Below are 21824 nucleotides of genomic sequence, written 5' to 3'. Positions count from 1 at the left end.
ATAAATTTCTAGATTATATGAATACGGGAGCTGGGGGTACTTGTGCATGAAACACAAAAGGATAGTATGCAGGTACAGCAAGTGATCAGCAAGGGCAATGATATCTTGTCCTTTATCGCAAAGGGGATGGAGAATAAAAGCAGGGAAGTCTTGCTGCAGCTATATAAGGTATTAGTGAGGCCACACTTGGAATACTGCGTGCAGTTTTGGTTTCCATATTTATGAAAGAATATACTTGCTTTGGAGGCAGTTCAGAGAAGGTTCACTAGGTTGATTCCGGGGATGAGGGGGTTGACTTATGAGGAAAGGTTGAGTAGGTTGGGCCTCTACTCATTGGAATTCAGAAGAATGAGAGGTGACCTTATCAAAACGTATAAGATTATGCAGGGGCTTAACAGGTTTGATGCAGAGAGGATGTTTCCACTGACTAGAACTAGAGGGCATGATCTGAGAATAAGGGGCCGCCCATTTAAAACAGAGATGAGGAGAAATTTATTCTCCCAGAGGATTGTAAATCTGTGGAATTCGCTGCCTCAGAGAGCTTTGGAAGCTGGGACATTGAATAAATTTAAGACAGAAATAGACAGTTTCTTAAACAATAAGGGGATAATGGGTTATGGGGAGCGGGCGGGAAAGTGGAGCTGAGTCCATGATCAGATCAGCTATGATCTTATTGAATGGCGGAGCAGACTCGAGAGGCTGTATGGCCTACTCCTGTTCCTATTTCTTATGTTCTTATGTTCTTCTAATTAACTGCATTCATTAATATGCAAGCCTTTACTCATAATGAAAATCCTTCCTCAAATAGATATGGCAACCATGAATAGAACGTGCAGATCGTCTGCAACCATGGAAGCAGAATTAACCACGTCAATGCCCATTATCCTGAGAACTCCCATGATTCCTTTAACCTATGACACTCAGCGGCACCAGCCAAGAAGACTCAGGGATGGCTGCTTGGGGACTAAGGATATGTACTATGGATGTGGCTCATGTCACCACCGTATCACGCAAGGACATGCCCTGAGAAGAGGTACAAGGTGGTCCATGCTTCCATGAGCTCTGAGCATTTGTGTCCTTTGGACACAGAATTATGGGGTATCTGTCTTTACTACACCTTGTTGATGTGCCAACTAATATGCTTAGCTGAGGGAGAAGCAGTGGCACATTGAAAGAGAACACCTCCTCCTCATTTTAAGGCCCCGGCCTGCAATGAACCATCAGCGGCAGGTTGAGGCCTTCAAAGAGGAGCAGCATGGCGGCATACCACTGCAAGGTACAGCGGCAGTCGGTTTAGGAGGGCGACGGCTATGAAGAGGGCGACTGGATTGAATGTCACCAAAATCTAAGTCGCTGTTTGGAGCGTGAATAGGTACAGCAGGAGCAGCGAGGTCGGGGCGAAGGAGCAGCAAGAGATTGTAGAGCGACGTGATCGGGGGCCAGGAGAAGCGTGAGTTTGGGGCCCAGAAGAGGTGAGGGCCCAGGAGCAGCACGGGCCGACCCACATTACGATATGTGTGCGTACTAGTTCTGTGCAGCAGAGCTGGTCTCCAGTCGTCTTGCTTAACCCTTGCCATTGGACCAAGACCTAGCTCTGTCAAGCCCGTGTGATGGCTGGTGTGCAACGGCCACCATATGTTAAAAAAATCCACGTACAGGCATCTTCCACCCTTCAACATATAGTTCGGGACCTGGAATATTAGGTCCTTCATTGAAACACTTGTGAACTCATCCTTTTTTGGCGCAGAAGCAAGTCATCCTCGATACGAGGGACCACCTAAAAAGGAATAGACTAACATATTTTCTTGCTAACATTGCTTTGGTATCTGGAATAACACAATGATGAGAAACTACAAATGCCGACTGTGACTCCTGAGTAACAAAATGTAAAAAAAGTCAATTTATTCATAGAATCCATAAAGTGAAAGAATGGTTGCTCACCAGCATATTTCTCCAAATGTGTATTATACCATTCAGCCGTAGAAATTTATTGAACTATATATGAAACAACACAAAGATTGAAATGCATGATATTGGTGCTCATAATTTTAAATGCACTTGTAATCAAGAATCATTGTACCATCCCCTAATCTAATTAATTCTTCCCCAGGACATCAAAACTATGGAACCCTTTACCTTTCTTCCTCATACAATCTATAGGTTTTTAAAGCTCACGTTTGATGTCACCTAACCACTGCTAGATTTACTTTACCTTCTCTCCTGTTCTGTTCAACCTTGGTGGTGACCTGCACCTTGCAGGCCATTCTGCTAGGTTCCTCACATAAAAATGAATGGTGCAGAAAACCAGGTTGATTTATGGGGGAGAAATTTGGCTGTTTTTTGCCTCCCGTTAGCGCCTGGGGGGTGGCGGGGGTGGGGGGGGGGGGGATGGCGGTAACGGGGCACTAAGGGGTTAGCAACTGGGCACGGCGAATTCAGCGACACCCGTGAACGTCAGTGGTGGTTTAGTGCTGGTGCTAACAATTACCGTGTGGGCCTCTAGCGCCTTGCAGATCATGATGTCATATAGTGCGCAGCGCCCCGTTACCGCCCCGGATGTGAAATTGCCTCCCGTCCCCTGCTGAATTGCTGGGCGTCAACAACGGCAGGAAGAGGAGGCATTGTCACCTCGGCTGGCCGCTTGGGGAGCGCAAGTTAAATGGAATGGTTTTCAGGTAGGCCAAACTTTATTCTTTGCACCAGTCTGCTGCCTGCTGAAGGTTTTTGATGATTCATTGCTGCAAGATGTCCAAGCCCTGTACTTTTTGAGAGTGTCTGGGACTGTAATAACAGTTGCCCTTGTAACATAGAACTGACGAGAAGTAGGTTGTGCACCATCATTGGCCTTTAAGCAAGGGAAGCAGTCTCTGATGCCGGTAGCACTACACTGCACATTGTTCAGAATCTGCCGCTACCACTTTAGCGCCCTAAGAGAAGTGGCTAGCGCTTCATTTAGTACTCCACTTCCTTCTGGGAGCAGAAAATCATTATCGCCTGCCGATACTTTTTTGAGATTTTAAAAGTTATCACCCCAAATGGGGCACGACATAATTTCTAGCCCTTTGGGTCATCGTGAGGTAATGAAAGGCATTATGTAAATGTAAGTCCTTTCCTATACTAAAGGATGCCAGGCAGGCCAAGATGCCTGGGTGGTTTTCATGTCCTCTTGTTGAGATCCATTAATCCACATCTGTAGGTAGGTGGTGAAATTACCTCACTCCTGTGAGATACTTCTCTTCCAAAGGAAGCTAAGACAGCGAACCCGCGATGGTTTTATTAAGGTATGGGAATGCCTGACTTGCTGTTATTTTAGTTTTTCAGAAGCACTCAAACACATGTCAACTACAACAACAACTTGTATTTATACAGTGCCTTTAACATAGTGAAATGTACCAAGGTGCTTCACAGGAATGTTATAAGACAACAAATTTGACACCAGGCCACATAAGGAGAAATTAAGGCAGGTGACCAAAAGCATCCTCAAAGAGGTAGGTTTTAAGAAGGAAGAAAAAGAGGTAGAGAGGCGGAGAGGTTTAGGCAGGAAATTCCAGAACTTAGGACCAACACAACAGATATCGTGGGGGTTGTCAGGCTGGAGGAGATTACAGAGATAGGGAGGGGCGAGACCATGGAGGGATTTGAAAACGAGGATGAGAATTTTGAAATCGAAGCGTTACTTAACCGGGAGCCAATGTAGGTCAGCGAGCACAGGGATAATAACTGAGAGGTACTTGGTGTGAGCTGAGTTTTGGATCACCTGTAGCTTACGTAGGGTAGAATGTGGGGGACCAGCCAGGAGTGCGTTGGAATAGTCAAGTCAAGATGTAGCAAAGGCATGGATGAGGACTTCAGCAGCGGATGAGCTGAGACAAGGGCGGAGATGGGTGATGTTACAGAGATGGAAATAGGCGATCTTAGTTATGCTGCGGATATGTGGTCGAAAGCTCATTTTAGAGTCAAATATGACACCAAGGTTGTGAACAGAGTGGTTCAGCCTCAGACACAAGTTGGGGAAAGGGATGGAGTCAGTGGCTAGGGAACAGAGTTCGTGGCGGGGACCGAAAACAATTGAAGAAAATCTCTGCTCATCTAGAACTGGATGCCGGACAAGCAGTCTGACAATTTAGAGACCGAGACGGGGTCGAGAGAAGTGGTGGTGAGGTAAAGCTGAGTTTCATCACCGTACATGTGGAAACTGATGCTGTGTTTTCGGGTGATGCATGAAAGAAGACATGCCCGGGTACAATCAAGAGAAGGGCTGTCTGTTTGGCTGCATGCGCCAAGATACCACCAATCATTTCCGTATATCCTACCATAACACCCTGATTGATTACAGATCTAACAACAAGTTGACAAAAGCCACACGTGGGACAGAATGGTCGACTGTTCACTGCTTAATTTGCTGCAATCTGCTGCCCCACAAGATCAAAGCAGGATCAGATCAAAGAAAAATTGTTGAAAAAGTAACAAGAATTGTGTTTTAAGCATACTGAAATTGGAAAAGTTTCCAGGAAAGTCTTTCAAGCAGTCTTGAATCCACAGAAGATGTGTTAGACGACATCAACAGACACTGGTAGGCATTTTGTTCTTTGGCAGCCACAACTGTGGGTTTCAATTGTGGCAGAAGCAAAAGATTGAAAGAAGAAAATTAAAAGTGAGGGCAGAGAAACCGAAGGCAAAAATTAAAAAGGGCCATATTACAGCAAAATTCTAAAGGGGCAAAGTGTGGTAAAAAGACAAGCCTGAAGGCTCTGTGCCTCAATGCGAGGAGTATTCGTAACAAGATGGATGAGTTAACTGCACAGGCAGAAATTAACGAATATGATGTAATTGGCATCACGGAGACATGGCTCCAGGGTGACCAAGGCTGGGAACTCAACATTCAGGGGTATTCAACATTCAGGAAGGATAGACAGAAAGGAAAAGGAGGTTGGGTAGCGTTACTGGTTAAAGAGGACATTAATGCAATAGTAAGGAAGGACATTAGCTTGGATGATATTGAATCTGTATGGGTGGAGCTGCGGAAAACCAAAGGGCAGAAAACGCTAGTGGGAGTTGTGCACAGACCACCAAACAGTAGTAGTGAGGTTAGGGACAGCATCAAACAAGAAATTAGGGATGCGTGCAATAAAGATACAGCAGTTATCATGGGCGACTTTAACCTACCTATAGATTAGGCTAACCAAACTGGTAGCAATACGGTGGAGGAAGATTTCCTGCAGTGTATCAGGGAGGGTTTCCGAGACCAATATGTCGAGGAACCAACTGGAGGGCTGGCCATCCTAGACTGGGTGATGTGTAATGAGAAAGGACTAATCAGCCCTTTGGAGAAGAGTGACCATAATATGGTAGAATTCTTTGTTAAGATGGAGAGTGACACAGTTAATTCAGAGACTAGGGTCCTGAACTTAAGGAAAGGTAACTTCGATGGTATGAGACATGAATTGGCTAGAATAGATTGGCGAATGATACTTAAAGAGTTGATGGTGGATAGGCAATGGCAAACATTTAAAGATCACATAGATGAACATCAACAATTGTACATCTGGAGTAAAAATAAAGTGGGAAGGTGGCTCAAACGTGGCTAATAAGGGAAATGAAGGATAGTGTTAAATCCAAGGAGGAGGCATAGAAATTAGCCAGAAAAAGCAGCAACCAGAGGACTGGGAGAAATTTAGAATTCAGCAGAGGAGGACAAAGGATTTAATTAGGAGGGGGAAATAGAGTATGAGAGGAAGCTTGCTGGGAACATAAAAACTGACTGCAAAAGCTTCTATTGATATGTGAAGAGAAAAAGATTAGTGAAGACAAACGTAGGTCCCTTGCAGTTAGATTCAGGTGAATTGATAATGGGGAGCAAAGAAATGGCAGACCAGTTGAACAAATACTTTGGTTCTGTCTTCACGAAGGAAGACACAAATAACTTTCTGGAAATACTAGGGGACCGAATGTCCAGTGAGAAGGAGGCACTGAAAGGAAATCTTTATTAGGCGGAAAATTGTGTTAGGGAAATTAATGGGATTGAAGGCCGATAAATCCCCGGGGCCTCATAATCTGCATCCCAGAGTACTTAAGGAAGTGGTCCTAGAAATAGTGGATGCATTGGTGATCATATGGACTGGAAGGTAGCTAATGTAACATCACTTTTTAAAAAAGAGGGAGAGAGAAAACAGGTAATTATCGACTGGTTAGCCTGACATCAGTAGTGGGGAAAATGTTGGAATCAATTATTAAAGATGAAATAGCAGCGGATTTGGAAAGCAGTGACAGGATCGGTTCAATTCAGCATAGGTTTATGAAAGGGAAATCATGTTTGACAAATCCTCTAGAATTTTTTGAGGATGTAACCAGTAGAATGGACAAGGGAGAACCAGTGGATGTGGTGTATTTGGACTTTCAAAAGGCTTTTGACAAGGTCCCACACAAGACATTGGTGTGCAAAATTATAGCACATGGTATTAGGGGTAATGTACTGACGTGGCTAGAGAACTGGTTGGCGGACAGGAAGCAGAGTGTCGGGATAAACGGATCCTTTTCAGAATGGCAGGCAGTGCCACAGGGCTCAGTGCTGTGATCCCAGCTATTTACAATATACATTAATGATTTAGATGAAGGAATTGAGTGTAATATCTCCAAGTTTGCAGACGACACTAAGCTGGGTGGCGGTGTGAGCTGTGAGGAGGATGCTAAGAGGCTGCAGGGTGACTTGGACAGGTTAGGTGAATGGGCAAATGCATAGCAGATGCAGTATAATGTGGATAAATGTGAGGTTATCCGCTTTGGTGGCAAAAGCACGAAGGCAGAATATTATCTGAATCGCAGCAGATTAGGGAAAGGGGCGATGCAACGAGACCTGGGTGTCATGGTACATCAGTCATTGAAAGTTGGCATGCAGGTACAGCAGGCAGTGAAGAAGGCAAATGATATGTTTGCCTTCATAGCTAGGGGATTTGAATATAGGAGCAGGGAGGTCTTACTGCAGCTGTACAGGGCCTTGGTGAGGCCTCACCTGGAATATTGTGTTCAGTTTTGGTCTCCTAATCTGAGGAAGGACATTCTTGCTATTGAGGGAGTGCAGCGAAGGTTCACCAGACTGATTCTCAGAAATGGCAGGACCTACATATGAGGAGACATTGGATCGACTGTGTCTGTATTCACTGGAGTTTAGAAGGATGAGAGGGGATCTCATAGAAACATATAAAATTCTGATGGGACTGGACAGATTAGATGCAAGAAGAATGTTCCCAATGTTGGGGAAGTCCAGAACCAGGGGACACAGTCAAAGGATAAGTGGTAAGCCATTTCGGAATGAAATGAAGAGAAACTGCTTCACACAGAAGGTTGTTAAACTGTGGAATTGTCTACCGCAGAGAGTTGTTGATGCTAGTCCATTGGATATATTCAAGAGGGAGTTAGATACGGCCCTTATGGCTAAAGGGATCAAGGGATATGGAGAGAAAGCAGGAAAGAGGTACTGAGGTGAATGATCAGCCATGATCTTGTTGAAAATGGTGCCGACTCGAAGGGCCGAATGGCCTACTCCTGCACCAATTTTCTATGTTTCTATGTTTCTTTGTTTCAACAAGTTGAAGCAACAAGAGTGATTCAATGAATAGAGCACTTGCTTTGGGAGTCTCATCGCAGGTGAGCCCCAGGTGGGCAGAGGAAACGTTTAAATGACACCCTCAAAGCCTCCTTGATAAAGTGCAACACCCCCACCGGCACTTGGAAATCCCAGGCCCAAGGCCACCCTAAGTGGAGGAAGAGCATCCGGGAGGGCACTGAGCACCTCGAGTCTCGTCGCCGAGAGCATGCGGAGGACAAGCGCAGGCAGCAGAAGGAGCATACAGCAAACCAGACTCCCCACCCACCCTTTCCTTCAATGACTGTCTGTCCCACCTGTGACAGAGACTGGAATTTTTTGAGGATGTTTCCAGTAAAGTGGACAAAGGAGAACCAGTTGATGTGGTATATTTGGACTTTCAGAAGGCTTTCGACAAGGTCCCACACAGGAGATTAATGTGCAAAGTTAAAGCACATGGGATTGGGGGTAGTGTGCTGACGTGGATTGAGAACTGGTTGTCAGACAGGAAGCAAAGAGTAGGAGTAAATGGGTACTTTTCAGAATGGCAGGCAGTGACTAATGGGGTACCACAAGGTTCTGTGCTGGGGCCCCAGCTGTTTACATTGTACATTAATGATTTAGACGAGGGGATTAAATGTAGTATCTCCAAATTTGCGGATGACACTAAGTTGGGTGGCAGTGTGAGCTGCGAGGAGGATGCTATGAGGCTGCAGAGTGACTTGGATAGGTTAGGTGAGTGGGCAAATGCGTGGCAGATGAAGTATAATGTGGATAAATGTGAGGTTATCCACTTTGGTGGTAAAAACAGAGAGACAGACTATTATCTGAATGGTGACAGATTAGGAAGGGGGAAGGTGCAGCGAGACCTGGGTGTCATGGTACATCAGTCATTGAAGATTGGCATGCAGGTACAGCAGGCGGTTAAGAAAGCAAATGGCATGTTGGCCTTCATAGCGAGGGGATTTGAGTACAGGGGCAGGGAGGTGTTGCTACAGTTGTATAGGGCCTTGGTGAGGCCACACCTGGAGTATTGTGTACAGTTTTGGTCTCCTAACTTGAGGAAGGACGTTCTTGCTATTGAGGGAGTGCAGCGAAGATTCACCAGACTGATTCCCGGGATGGTGGGACTGACCTATCAAGAAAGACTGGATCAACTGGGCTTGTATTCACTGGAGTTCAGAAGAGTGAGAGGGGACCTCATAGAAACGTTTAAAATTCTGACGGGTTTGGACAGGTTGGATGCAGGAAGAATGTTCCCAATGTTGGGGAAGTCCAGAACCAGGGGTCACAGTCTAAGGATAAGGGGTAAGCCATTTAGGACCGAGATGAGGAGAAACTTCTTCACCCAGAGAGTGGTGAACCTGTGGAATTCTCTACCACAGAAAGTAGTTGAGGCCAATTCACTAAATATATTCAAAAGGGAGTTAGATGAAGTCCTTACTACTCGGGGGATTAAGGGGTATGGCGAGAAAGCAGGAAGGGGGTACTGAAGTTTCATGTTCAGCCATGAACTCATTGAATGGTGGTGCAGGCTAGAAGGGCTGAATGGCCTGCTCCTGCACCTATTTTCTATGTTTCTATGTTTCATCTGAGAACTCATTTTTCGAGTAGAAGCAAGTCTTCCTCGATTTTGAGGGACTGCCTATGATGATGATGTTTCATAAGGACATAAGAAAATAAGAAATAGGAGCAGGGGTAGGCCATTTGGCCACTCGAGCCTGCTCTGCCATTCAATAAGATCATGACTGATCTGATCATGGGCTCAGCTCCACTTCCCTGCCCGCTCCCCATGAACCTTTACTCCCTTATCGCTCAAAATCTGTCTATCTCCGCCTTAAATATATTCAAGGACCCAGCCTCTACAACTCTCTGGGGCAAATAATTCCATAGATTTACAACCCTCTGAGAGAATAAATTCCTCCTCATATCAGTTTTAAATGGGCAGCCCCTTATTCTGAGACTATGTCCCCTAGTTTTAGTTTCCCTAATGAGTGGAAATATCCACTCCGCATCCACCTTGTCGAGCCCAATCATTATCTGAAATTTTTTGATAAGATCACCTCTCATTCTTCTGAACTCCAATATGTATAGGCCCAACCTACTCAACCTATCCTCATAAGTCAACCCCCTCATCTCCGGAATCAATCTAGTGAACCTTCTCTGAACATGCAAGTATATCCTTCCTTAAATATGGAGATCAAAACTGTACGCAGTACTCCAGGTGTGGCCTCACCAATACTCTCTACATTTGTCGAAGGACTTCTCTGCTTTTATACTCTAGCCCCCTTGCAATAAAGGCCAACATCCCATTTGCCTTCCTGATTACTTGCTGTACCTGTGTACTAACTTTTTGTGTTTCATGCCCAAGGACTCCCAGGTCCCTCTGTACTGCAGCACTTTACAACTTTTCTCCATTTAAATTATAATTTGCTTTTCTATTATTTCTGCCAAAGTGGATAACCTCACATTTTCCCACATTATACTCCATCTGCCAATTTTTTGCCCACTCACTTAGCCTGTCTATATCCCTGGCCCAAGACCAACCTATGTAGCGGAAGAGCATCCGAGAGGACGCTGAGCATCTCGAGTCTCGTCACCAAGAGCATGCGGAGTGTAACGTAGCCAAGTTTGCAGATGATACAAAGATGGGAGGGAAAGCAATGTGTGAGGAGGACACAAAAAATCTGCAAAAGGACATGGACAGGCTAAGTGATTGGACAAAAATTTGGCAGATGGAGTATAATGTTGGAAAGTGTGAGGTCATGCACTTTGGCATAAAAAATCAAAGAGAAAGTTATTATTTAAATGGAGAAAGATTGCAAAATGCTGCAATACAGCGGGACCTGGGGGTACTTGTGCATGAAACACAAAAGGTTCATATGCAGGTACAGCAAGTGATCAGGAAGGCCAATGGAATCTAGGCCTTTATTGCAAAGGGGATGGAATATAAAAGCAGGGAAGTCTTGCTACAGTTATACAGTGTGGCTGCACTTGGAATACTGCGTGCAGTTTTGGTTTCCATATTTACGAAAGGATATACTTGCTTTGGAGGCAGTTCAGAAAAGGTTCACTAGGTTGATTCTGCAGATGAGGGGGTTGACCTATGAGGAAAGGTTGAGTAGGTATTGGCCTCTACTCATTGAAATTCAGAAGATTGAGAGGTGATCTTATTGAAACGTATATTATGAGGGGGCTTGACAAGGTGGATGCAGAGAAAATGTTTCCACTGATGGGGGAGACTAGAACTAGGTGACATAATCTTAGAATAAGGGGCCGCCCATTTAAAACTGAGATGAGGAGAAATTTCTTCTCTCAGGGGGTTGTAAATCTGTGGAATTCGCTGCCTCAGAGAGCTGTGGAAGCTGGGACATTGAATAAATTTAAGTTAGAAATAGACAGTTTCTTAACTGATAAGGGAATAAGGGGTTATGGGGAGAGGGCAGGGAAGTAGACTAGAGTTCATGATCGGATCAGCCAAGATCATATAAAATGGTGGAGCAGGGTCGAGGGACCGTATGGCCTACTCCTGCTCCTATTTCTTATGTTCTTATGTTCTTATGTTCTTTGCAGATTGTTTGTGTCCTCACAATTTGCTCTCCTGCCCATCTTTGTATCATCAGCAAACTTGGCTACATTACACTTGGTCCCTTCATCCGAGTCATTAATATAGATTGTAAATCGTTGAGGACCCAGCACCGATCCCTGTGACATGCCATGAGTCACTGTTTGCCAACTGGAAAATGACCCAACTCTGTTTTCTGTTAGTTAGCCAATCCTCTATCCATGCTAATATATTACCCCCAACCCCGTGAACTTTTATCTTGTGTAGTAACCTTTTATGTGGTACCTAATCGAATGCCTTCTGGAAATCCAAATACACCACATCCACTGGTTCCCCCTTATCCACCCTGTTCGTTACATCCTCAAAGAACTCCAGCAACATAATTTCCCTTTCATAATTTCCCTTTCATAAAACCATGTTGACTCTGCTTGATTGAGTCATGCTTTTCCTAATGTCCTGCTATTGCTTCCTTAATAATGGACTCCAGCATTTTCCTAATAACAGATGTTAGGCGAACTCATTTTTGTCTGACTCATTTTTTATTTAGGGACATTACATTCGCAGTTTTCGAATCTGCTGGGACCGCCCCAGAGTCCAGGGAAATTTGGTAGATTACAACCAATGCATCTACTATCTTTGCAGCCGCTTCTCTTAAGACCCTACCATGTAAGGCATCAGGTCCAGGGGACTTGTCCATCTTTAGTCCCATTATTTTACTTCGTACTACTTCATTAGTGATAGCGATTATCCACTACTGGGATGTTTTTTGTGTCTTCTACCGTGAAGACCGATACAAAATATTTGTTCAACGTCTCTGCCATTTCCCTGTTCTCCATTATTAATTCCCCAGTCTCATCCTCTAGGGGACCAACATTTACTTTAGCCACTTGTTTCTGTTTTTATGTAGCTGTAGACACTCTTACTATCCGTTTTTATATTTCGTGCTAGTTAACTTTCATAATCTATCTTCCCTCTCTTTATAATTTTTTTAGTTGTTCTTTGCTAGCTTTTAAAAGCTTGCCAATCCTCTGGCCTCCCACTAGTCTTGCCCACATTGTATGCCCTTGTTTTCAATTTGATACCATCCCTTATTTCCTTAGTTAGCCATGGATGGTTACCCTTCACTTACAATGTTTCCTTCTCATTGGGATATATTTTTGTTGCGAGTTATGATATATCGCCTTAAATGTATGCCACCGCTCATCAACCGTCCCATACTTGAATCTATTTTCCCAGTCCACTTTAGCCAACTCTGCCCCTATACCTTTGTAGCATCTTTTATTTAAGCTCAGGACATTGGTTTGAGAACCAACTTTCTCACCCTCCTAATGAATTTGAAATTCAACCATGTTTACTGTTATATGTGCAGACTATAGATATACTCTCTGTGTAGTCACTGTATAATTGCGTAAGATGGAGACTTGTTACCTGATGTATTATCAATAAGGTTTACACTATGTGTATATTTTGCTGGCACCACTAGAGGTAGCAACTGGTACAGACCGGGGTTTCCTGCCCCTGTGGCAGAGGCTGTCCATCTGAGGGCACTGCAGTGGGAGACCTGAGGGTCACCTGCATAGGTGTGCAGGGCCCAGTATAAAAGGCTGCCCATGCTTGTGCCTCACTCTGGAGTTATAAATAAAGGACCAAGGTCACTGCAGTTTGAGTACAACACATAGCCTCGTGGAGTCATTCATAAGTGCATTCCAGGCATAACAACTGGTGACGAGAATACGGACTTTCACGCGATTACGACTACCTTTGGCACACTAAAAGACTTTGCAGAGGGTGATGATTGGGATGCCTTCACGGAAAGACTCGAGCAATATTTCATGTCAAATGACCTGGCAGGGGAGACAGACACATTGGCGGTGAAGTACAAGGCTATAGTGCTGACCAGTTGTGGGCCTGAGGTCTGCCGCCTCTCAGGGACTTGCTGGCACTCACGAAGGCCAAGGATAAGACATACGATGAGTTGACTGAACTAATTCGCGACCAACTAAAACCAAACAGAGCATCCTCACGGCCAGGCACAGATTCTACACTCACCGCAGACCTGAGGGCCAGGAAATAGCAAAATATGCTGTCAACCTCAGGAGAGTTGCGGCACTGTGTGATTTCGGCACGCACCTCAACGAAGCATTGCAAGACATCTTCCTTATAGGAATTGGCCACGAGGGCCTCCTTCACAAGCTATTATCTGCCGACACCACAGTCAACCTGTAGAAGGCCATCAGCATCAATCAGGCGTTCATAACCTCGACCTGCAGTATCAAGCAAATTATTCATCCTGTGGACTCAAAGCCGGCAAGTATTGTACACAGATGGTGCCTTTCACAGACAAGACTGTAGAAAGTGGCTCTGCCCAGGGCAGAGAGCACAGACCTCAGGGTTCCAGAACTCAGAATCTGCCGAGGGTCGCTAACCGAGTAGCACCATGCCGGCGTTGCGGAGGAAACCAAAGGGCTCACCAGTGTCGGTTTGCTGAGTACATATGTAACACGAAGGGCCACCTCCAGTGTATGTGTAAAAGAAATACGACTCACCGTCTAGCAGAGGAGTCGGTAGATGACTTTCAATCCAGCGGGGAGTATGATGATTTGGCCAGAGAGGTAGCTCAGCCCCAAGAAGAAGTGCATGCAGTGTATTCCTGCTCCACTGATTGTCCTCCAGTGAAGATGGAAGTCGAGATAAACGGTGTTCCAGTCTTCATGGAAGTGGACACGGGAGCGAGCCAGTCAGTGATGAGCCAGGATGCCTTTGAGAGGCTATGGAACAAAAAGCGACCCGAGCTGGTGTAAGGGGCTGGTCTCTATGAGGGGGTCAGGTTACCTTCTGACCAACTTGAGCGGTTCGAATCGCTCCCACTCCCTTGGGTTCTAGACTCTGGATTTATTTGGGCGGGGGGGGGGGGGGTGTGACAAAGTGCAAAGGACACTGGTTTGATGCTAAATAATTTTGTTTTTATTACAGTCATGGCAATACAGGCTTATTACTCTAGTAAGAAAAATACAAGGCCAAACTTACAATCACTCTAATAAAGAACTATACACAACATATTCAAAGGGGGTTACAGTAAAATTATACCTCCTACCTCCCAATACCTAATTCTAGCTAGGTTGGACTCCAGGGCAGGCAGGGACTATACTTACCAATCCTTTTGACAGTTAACAGTAGATCATGGTTTCGGGGTTAGCTGGATGCGGTGGGGTCTGCTTGCTGTACCCCGAATATCGGAGAAGACTTCTTTCTGCGCAATCTTCAGTTGGGTTGAGTCTGCTGATGCGGTAAGGTGCATTTTGAATCTATGAGACACGTACCTGGTTTTCTTCATTAGAAATAGGTTTCTACATGCTTTTAGGTAATGTTTTACCCATTGGTAGGTCAGGATTAGATTGAAGAGTGGAAACTTTTCGATTCTTCGGTTTTTCCCATTGGAGTTTTGTTCGAGTTTGGTCAATCGCGGTGGTTTTTCCGTTGATACCACGTTGACTGTGGTAGGCGCTGCCGCGATGGTGATGTTCTTCCTTCGTTCAGGACTTCAAGGCTGGCGAAGTTAGTTTACAACTGTCGCGTTGGTTTCTCTCCTTGTCTTAATGACACCAACTTGGTCTCGGTTTTTTAGCGAAGTGTGTCATCTGAGGTGGTAGCAGCCTTGTAGCTACCTAGCAAGCTAACCTCTGTTGAAAAACAGGGGCCAGTTATACGATTTCAGTGTTTCTAATCTTGGCGCCAAATCAGTTCAAAATCCTTTGTATAATTTTGGCGGGCTTGGTTTTTCTTTGTAATATATTGGCAGGCTCGTAAAAGTTGATATGTTTTGGGTGAGTTGATGTTCGAAAACTGTTTCCTGATGGAAGTATTAGTTTGGTAATTGCAATGTCCTTTTGTACTTAGTCTTTCGCATACAGGCTGGATTGGGCCTCTTTGTGATGTATATGCTGAAATGGCTGTCCAGACCCAAGTTGATGGGTAGCTACCTCTGGGTGATTTTGTGATGTAAATGTTTCTTGTGGGGGAAGGATTTTCGAATACTCATTCTTCCCGACAGGTTAACTTAGCCCTCACACCCAGGTAGCTTCATTTAATTAGAATGTCTCCAGCTAGTTCCTTAGGTCCGCCCACAGTCTTGAGTTTGTCTTTTAAAATCCAAAATTCTATTAAAGTTCATATTATTTTCCATAAGCACTTTAGAATTCCAAACTTTTTGGTAGATAGTCCCAAATTAAATTTCCTTTCAAATGAGCCCAAACACTGGCGGGGTTTCTTGTGAATTTTGCACCTGCTTCATTGGTTCCAGTACAGGAAAAGTTGCGCGCCTACACCAAGGAGCTGATCCCAGTCCTTGGTAGTGTAGATGTAAGTGTAATCTATAATGGCATGGTGCGTAAGTTACCTTGGTGGATTGTTGCAGGTGATGGTCCAATGCTATTTGGAAGAAGCTGGATGGGGAAGATCCAGTGGAAATGGGAAGAACTCTTCACTCCAGCAATCGTTGTCCCCCGTGCTCAGAGGCAGAACAAAACCTCACCTTTGCTTGGGCCTGACACCAGAGAGCAGACCAGCTCAGCACCTGAGGCACAGACCATCGATCATAACTGTGTGGCAATGATCCAACAAGAATGACCTAAAAGTACCTTCCCGGCTCCAGTGGCAGGACTCCTGGGGAGGAAAATCGAATTCATAGGCACTCTTCCAGCTTTTGTGGCAGAATCGCAGGAGAGAAGGATCAAGGCAGTCGACCTCGAGGACAGAGGCAAGATGGCATCCTTGCTGCAGCTAGGTGCAGCGTAGTTTTAAAAAAAAAATGGCCGCGGCCATATCATGAGTTGCAATGCTGAGGGACCAACACATAGTGTCTAACAAAGGATTTGATTGGGGTAAAGCCAGCAGGGTTCTCTTAAAGGAGACCTGCAACCAACTGAATTGAAAGAGACATTGTATGCATGGCAATCAATGTAATGAACCGCTTAAGATTCTGAACAAAATATTGTTGCGAGATGTCGGTACCAGTCCGAATATAAAGAACAAAATGTTGTTGCAAGATGTCGGGAATAGAGTGTCCCCAAATGTAGCAAGCGAGCGAAGTCAGGAGGGTAAAGGTGCTGATCCTGATGTCCTGCCCCAGGTGTCCCCAGAAGTTATAGGCCAGCGACCTCAGGAGGGTGAAGGCATTGATCCAGATACCCTGCCCCAGGTCTGTCCCACGCTGCAGGCATCCGATGGCACTATTCGCCACGGACCTGGAAATGAAAACGCCGCCAATACGTGCAGTTGGCCGCTGTTGCCCACCACCCGGGTGTAGACGGTGCAGTCCCCAGACCCAGTCGCTACCTCGGCCATGTCCGGGAGCGAAAGGTCAGAACCAACGAGGCCCCCAAATTGTACCTGGAACAGCCAGGTTCCCAACACCATTAGAGAGCAGGCAGGAGATTCTGCAGCCCTCAAAGGAGGACAGGGAGGCCACACATATCTATGGCTCTGCCCACCTCTAGGCAACGGCAAAGGCCCTGAGTCCTGGCTAGGTGAGCGAACCAAGCCCACCCACTTAGGGGGCGCAGCGCTGCAATCAGACGACTAGGACCCCGTCCGGTTGTTCTGGAACCTGCGTCCTTTCATACCTGTGCTGCTACCTCAGTACTTACCATGACTGAACCATAAATGCAATCTACCCAATCTTGATGCACGACCGCAAAACGTAATGAATGTAAGTCACTGAACCAGGGTGTCACGATATAAACTGTAACTTCCTTTCTTTGTACTTGCACTGTGTCTGATCCTGTATGTTAATGTAACGGGCCTGCTGCATGATCTCGCTATAGTGGGGTGGGGGAGGGGGGCGGGGTGGAAATGGATGTATATAGCCATGGACACACACATGGATCACACCCAGAACCCATTGGAACCTCCACTGCATTGAACCATCCAAACTGGTAACCACTACCCAACATTGTGGCAAAAGGACCTGGGGGTTAACAGGGAGAGAGCCAAGCCAAAGCACAGCCAAGGTGCAAGGGCTATTGGCACCTAAGTCTGGGGAGAGCTAAGCCAGAGCACATAGTGTAAAGGTAATCGACATAAAGGATTTGGGGGAGAGTGATGTTATATATACAGACTGTAGATATACTCTCTATGTAGTCACTATATAGTTGCATAAGATGGAGACTTGTTTACTTGATGTACTATCAATAAGGTTTACACTGTGTATATAATATGCTGGCACCACTAGAGGGTGCAACTGGTGAAGACCGGGTTTTCCTGCCCCTGTGGCAGAGGCTGTCCACCAGAGTGTACTGCGGTGGGAGATCTGAGGGTCACCTGCATAGGTGTGCAGGGCCCAATATAAAAGGCTGCACACCATGCTTGTGCCTCACTCTGGAGTTACGAATAAAGAACCAAGGTCACTACAGTTTGAGTGCAACACATTGCCTTGTGGAGTCATTCATAAGTGCATTACAGACATAACATTTATACCAACCTTTTGATGGGTTTGCCATGCCTCGGAGAACTCGCCAGTTAAATGGAGTCAGCTTCTTAGTGACTCTCTTTTGCTTTGGCTAGTTGACAATTGCAGAAATGGTATAACTCATCATCATCATCATAGGCAGTCCCTTGGAATCAAGGAAGACTTGCTTCCACTCTTAAAATGAGTCCTTAGGTGGCTGAACAGTCCAATATGAGAACCACAGTTCCTGTTACAGGTGGGACAGATATTTGTTGAGGGTAAGGGAAGGTGGGACAGATTTGCCACACGTTCTTTCCGCTGCCAGCGCTTGATTTCTGCATGCACTCGGCAATGAGACTTGAGGTGCTCAGCGTCCTCCCGGATACACTTCCTCCACTTCGGGCGGTCTTGGGCCAGGGACTTCCAGGTGTTGGTGGGGATGTTCCACTTTATCAAGGAGGCTTTGAGGGTGTCCTTGTAATATTTCCTCTGCCCACCTTTGGCTCATTTGCCGTGAAGGAGTTCCAAGTAGAGCGCTTACTTTAGGAGTCTTTTGTTTGGCATGTGAACGATATGGCCTGCCCAGTGGAGCTGATCAAGTGTGTTCAGTGCTTCAATGCTGGGGATGTTGGCCTGGTCGAGGATGCTAATGTTGGTACGTCTGTTCTCCCAGGGGATTTGTAGGATCTTGCGGAGACATCGTTGGTGATATTTATCCAGTGACTTGAGGTGTCTCCTGTACATGGTCCATGTCTCTGAGCCATACAGGAGGGCGGGTCTTACTACAGCCCTGTAGACCATGAGCTTGGTGGCAGTTGTGAGGGCCTGGTCTTCAAACACTCTTTTCCTCAGGTGGCCGAAGGCTGCACTGGTGCACTAGAGGCAGTATTGAATTTTGTCGTCAATGTCTGCTCTTTTTGAAAAGAGGCTAACATTTCACAGCTGTTTACTTTCCAATGTCAGAAGCTGAAGCTTTCAAGATTTGCAAGAGAGATTTGAGCTGTATGCACTTTGTAAGTGTTTGCAGTGAATTCTCTATTCTTGGTCACCTCCTTAGAGCAACCTCTCTCACCATTGACAGGGTGCTTCTGTCATCTCAATCTCACCTGCCATCTATCCCACCATGATAAACCCCAACACAAACATCATTAAACACAGCAGCTTCACCAACACCAATCTTCTCCACAATCACCTGATGCTGCACAGTACACAGCGCATCAGCACCCACCCATATTGCTGCCTGGGAGGCCAGCGATAGCTTCACCATGGCCACATTGACTTCACTTCATGCTGTACATCCTGACTGCCACATGATGCGGCAGGTTGGCACCACCCCACACCAGCTGCATAAAGCATCCCTGCAATGTCCAACCCATTCCTTTCACACTCATCACCATTGTGGGGGGTACCCTTATGTCTCAACATGTACTACAACTCACCAAGCCACTTCCAAAGGTGCCCACAACTCTGTTCAAGAACGCTAAGTACTGAAAATAAAGATTTCAATGTTTGCTAACACATTAACATTAATTATAAATGAACATTGGCTAAAGGATCCATATGCCTACCCTTGTGTGTTGTTAGTTGGTATGATTGGACAAGGATGAGGTGAGTGTGAGGGGTGGCTAGTGAAATTGGGAAATTATAATGTAGATAGAGAGAGAGGGATGGGTGGAGGGCAAGGTAAGTTGGTGTGAGAAAGGATGCACAGGGGAAAAGTAGGGAAGGCAGAGTGATGGGGATGTGACGAGTGGCACAGCAGGATGAGGTTGAGTGTGGCTTTGCAATAATGTTTCGTGATCTACTGAGATGATTGAAAGGTTTGTGTCACTGCAGCCTGGTCCTCCTGATGGCATCCCTGCTTGTGTCCTCCTGTGCAATGTGCAACCAGGCTGCTTTGGTGTTCTGGAGAGGTCCCTTCCACCTATGAGAAGGGAAGAAGACCTCACTACATGCTATGACTCCCTCCATAAGCATCTGGAGGGCATCATAGGCAGGGGTGGATTCATCATGGGGCAGATGGGGGTTGCAGCCCCAGGCCCACCAAAGAACATAGGCCCACCAAATAAATGTAGGAAAAAAAATATGATATCTCCCAAATAGGCTGAATTGAATAGACAATAAGAGAGAAAAACAAGACCATGGAAAATATTGTTTATTGGCCTAATGTGTACATACCTATTTTTGCAGAGACAAGATCTTTACTATTTATCTGTGTTATTATTTAACTGTGTGATTAAATATACATTTATATATATTATATTAATATATTATAGTATAATTCCCCCATTGTAATTTATTATATTTATGCATTTGATATATATGATTTTATTGTTGAATATACTGGCCTATGTTTTTATACTCACAATCAGAATCATATACGTAATGTAATGAACATGAACAAACATAACTATAGGCCCATTTGGATCAGTTTTCCTCAGCCCCAGCAGGCCCTTAATTCAACCCTGGTCATGGGTGAGCCTGGGTGCAGCCTTGCATCTTTGTGCAGTGTTGCAGCACCTCAATGCTGCAGAACACTGACAGAAGAACTGTCAAAAGCAATGTGGGCATGGTCCCTTTAAGGAAACCGGCTGATGACTCGTCATCAAATGATGTCATCGGACTGGCTTCCTCTTAATTGGCTGGGAAGCCCGCAGGGCAGTCTTAACAAGCCTAACCATCAGAAGATTTGGGACAGAGAGTGGGCTTGAGTCGGGAGAGGGCTTAACGCACACCACCAACCCCGGCTGCATCGATCCCGCCGGATGTGACAAATTTGTGGCCAATGAATCACAGTGCACAGGTGAGAATGAGCAAGTGTTGGTGGCAAAGGAGTATGAACCTGCTGGCCAGGTAGCCACATGGTTGCCTTTTACACACGAGGCAGTATGGTGACATTAGGTCATAATCCTACTGTTCATCAATAGGAAAGGAAATGAAAATATTGGCCATACTGACTGATGCAGCAGACACCTTGTGGCCAGCACATTAGCTGATACAAAAATGCTAGATTGGAATGAACCTGAGATGGGAAACGTGAGAGCCATGGTGACCTTGACTGACACTGACAGTGGTGTGCTGTAAGTCGCCAAAAGAGGGACACCTTCAATTTTTGCAAACAAATTGATAAGATCAGCAACTATGAAACCGAATTTCAGGCTAGATTTTTGGTTTTCAGCGAAAACAGTAGTTTTATGCCAAAATTACCGTTTTCACTGCGATACCATTTTTAGGCCTAACTTTCAGCCTTTAAGTCTCGGTAAAGTCGGCATTGCACAAGGATTCGCGGCGCAAACCATGAGTTTCGGCAACTTTAGTCCGGGGCCAATAGTGCTACGAGACAGACCTTAGGAGGGGGGAGAAACAATTTTTTTAAATTGCAAAAAACATTCAAAAAACATTCACAAAACATTCAAAACACCCTTAGCTACTAAATCGCTGAGAAATAATTAAAAAATAAAAATTGTAACTTTTTTGCAGATCTTCATACGTATTGCTGCAGGCAGGGCTGCACCGACAGGTTTGATCCTGTCGGTATTCTGGGCGTGAGAGCTGAAAGCACGATGGTAACGCAATCCATGTTCATTGCCAGTTGTTTCACCTCGACGGTATGTGAAAGCGCTGCCGCAAAGAGTCACCGAAGGTCCCGCCAACCAGGTTTTCACCACGGAGGGTCAAATCCGGCGAAAATCTAGGCCTATAATCTTTGATGCATCTGGGTTGGAGGAGATGAATAAATAGACTTCGGTCACTGCTGCTTGTATCCATTAAATGTGTTTTGCAAGCCTGCATGTGTCATTTGTGCCAATCTTTGAAAATGTATATAAAAGCCACATCACTCTGCAATTTAATTTACATACATTTATAAGACTATCACATTTGTTATTTTGTAAAAATATTAATTCACATTAGCAAGAGGTGACCCACATTTTATTCCTGAGCATGAAGAAAGCAATCAGATATAAATGCATAAATGATCCACAGACAGCTAAATGAAGACAAATGAGCATTCCACAAGAAGCTGCTTTTAATTTCTTCACCTATTGGGTGAATATGTTGTAGCATTGGACAAATCATCTTCAATTGTCTGATTAATAAATCTCTCCTCAAATTAAGTTTGTCCAGTAGTCAAAGAGAAAGAAAAGCTTGAATGATTTGGTTAGCAACCTTCCCAAAATAAGATAATATATTGTTTTGCTTCATCTATTGCAATCATTTTATTTATTTTAGTT

At 45.1% G+C, this 21824-nt stretch overlaps 1 long non-coding RNA gene across 1 annotated transcript in view; it reads left to right on the top strand.

Moving 5' to 3' along the window:
- Window positions 1-21381, top strand: part of LOC139258738 (uncharacterized) — a 45246-nt gene extending 23865 nt beyond the window's left edge. Inside the window, exon 2 of the long non-coding RNA XR_011592381.1 lies at window positions 21073-21381. This is a non-coding gene — a long non-coding RNA (uncharacterized lncRNA). The remainder of the gene's footprint in view (window positions 1-21072) is intronic.
- Window positions 21382-21824: the final 443 nt, after the last annotated feature.

Source organism: Pristiophorus japonicus, chromosome 3 (assembly GCF_044704955.1).
Source record: "Pristiophorus japonicus isolate sPriJap1 chromosome 3, sPriJap1.hap1, whole genome shotgun sequence".
Classification (NCBI taxonomy): domain Eukaryota; kingdom Metazoa; phylum Chordata; class Chondrichthyes; family Pristiophoridae; genus Pristiophorus; species Pristiophorus japonicus.
Note: the sequence above shows the minus strand (reverse complement) of the source record. Positions and strands in the feature narration are given on the sequence as shown.